General features: G+C 50.6%; 1 protein-coding gene and 1 long non-coding RNA gene across 3 annotated transcripts in view; both read left to right on the top strand.

Moving 5' to 3' along the window:
- ARRDC3 (arrestin domain containing 3) overlaps positions 1-1,983 on the top strand; it is a 14,372-nt gene that overhangs the window by 915 nt on the left and 11,474 nt on the right. The gene's annotated exons all lie outside the window — the stretch shown is intronic.
- Positions 7-1,373, top strand: LOC106726994. The gene is made up of 2 exons (XR_001363149.1): positions 7-184; positions 370-1,373. It is a non-coding gene; the product is annotated as an uncharacterized LOC106726994 (long non-coding RNA).

The raw sequence follows: 1,983 nt of genomic DNA, 5'->3' as shown, positions 1-1,983 counted from the left end.
CATTTGCACCTTCACGTAGATTCTGCTCAGACCCGACCCCGTCACTCCACTAGCAGGTCTTTCACTGGATCCCCAAAGGCTGCAGTCCAGTGCTCGATGTCTTCCCTTGTGCTCTGCAACCTTAACATCTCAAAAACGAAGCCTCCATCGAGAAATGGGATAACATCTTTAAGCGGGTGAAGAGGTGCATTTCATTTTTTAATATTGACACGCAAAAGACTTGAAAGCATTGATCGTTGTTCTTTGATCAAGGGTTTCTGTGGCTTATTTTGACATATGGTATGAACACCCCACGTGTTTGGGGTTTTTTCCCCCCCTGTTCTTTGCAGTTCCTTTAGAAATGTATATCATTCATTCTCTATTCTAAAGGACTTCACCTATGATGGTGGTGGGTTTCGAATCAGGCGTAGAAGCCATTCGGGGAAATGTTCCTTTCTGAGCATCATGCCTAACTTTGAAACGTGCCTTCAATGAAACCCATGCCAGGCACATGAAATGGAAAAGTATTCGGCACCTTGGTTTTGATTTTTGGTGAGACGAGGGAGAGGAAGGATTGTCAGACATGGAAGGGGCCCGAGGTTTCCCATCTGTTGTTTAAATCGTTACATTGTGGAATTATAGGAGACTCTAAGCTTGTTTTTCTAAGTTTCCACCCTTTGTTAGAAGCGGTTCAATCCTGTTTCGGACCAGTTCTGGGGGGTGGCGAGGAGGGGCGCTTGTGCAGCTCTCAGCAGATTGGCTGCACGCGTCAGGTGGTGGCGATGACTTAATTCCCAGACCGAGAAGAATATAGTGTTAAAACTGGTTATGTAATTTTGTACTTCTCCTTTTTAATGCGATGTTTAGTTCCAATGCGGGCTATTTTCGAAAAGTAGAGCACATTTTTTACCTTCATTTTCAGTATTAAATAATGCACATGCCCGAGGAAGTGCTAGCTGAACTAAAGCAAGTGTAGAAATAAAGGATGCTTCCAGCCACAGCATTCATGCGCTGTTCTTAAAAATATTAAGATGAAGTCAGTTCTTGAGGTAGGTTTTCAGTTGCACAGAGGGAATTTGCATCCTGACATTATTTCTAGTTCATCTCTCCAAGCAGTAACGCTGATGAGAAGCGCTAATGCCTAGTGACAGTCGTCGTATTTGTTGGAAAGCATAGACAGGAGTTTGTTTGAACCTTTCTGGATATTGCAGCTTTTTATACAATGGTGGGAAGAGACAAAGGTTTTCATAGAGTTGAGACTGTAGAGTAACGACTTGGGGACAAACACAATTTACTAGCTGCTCCACGATTTCGTGGTAAAATAAACTGCGCCTTTTAACCCCACGAAGCACCCCTGAGCCTCTGCAAAGTGCAGACGAGCTCTGCGCCTGGAATACTTTCAATGACTTAGAACCGGGACCTCTCACACGAGCCTGGTCGCGGAGGCCCCGCCCCGCGCGGCCAGCGATAGGCGGAGCCGGGTTTGTTAGCCTGTTGCTAAGGCGATGCCAGCCCCTGATTGGATTGGGCGCGGGTCGGTCGCCCCACCGTGGCCTGTCCTGGGCCCCGAAAGACATGACTTGGGGTGTCAGGAGAGTAGGTGCGGAAAGTGCCGGGCGGCCCTGGGCGCAACCTGCGCTGCCAGCCCTAGTCCGAGGGAACTTGGGCGGACAGGGTCCGCAGGAGCCCATCTTCCTGTTTTCCGAGAGGAAGGCGTCAGGTACCTTCTGTGAGCGCTCGTTTCCCTCTGAGCGGAAACAAAGCCTGTCCCCGACAGGTACAGACCGGCTCCCTTGCTCTGACCCCAGGGAGAGAGCGCCGAGGCTGGGGTGGAAGGGAAGGAAAAGGGATAGCGACGTCCAAAGCCGGGTAGGGCCTCGGCGAGGATTCCCTCCCCCGCCCATTGTTCCCCGGGGCGTCTGGTCCCCACCTCCCACCCCGCACCGTCCCGGTCTCCGTCGTTGCAAGTGGAAAGGTGTCAGGGTGGCCCGAGCCAGCTCGAAC

The sequence above is a fragment of the Myotis brandtii genome, unplaced genomic scaffold (assembly GCF_000412655.1).
Source record: "Myotis brandtii unplaced genomic scaffold, ASM41265v1 scaffold344, whole genome shotgun sequence".
NCBI lineage: Eukaryota > Metazoa > Chordata > Mammalia > Chiroptera > Vespertilionidae > Myotis > Myotis brandtii.
This window is presented reverse-complemented; position numbering and strand designations above follow the sequence as displayed.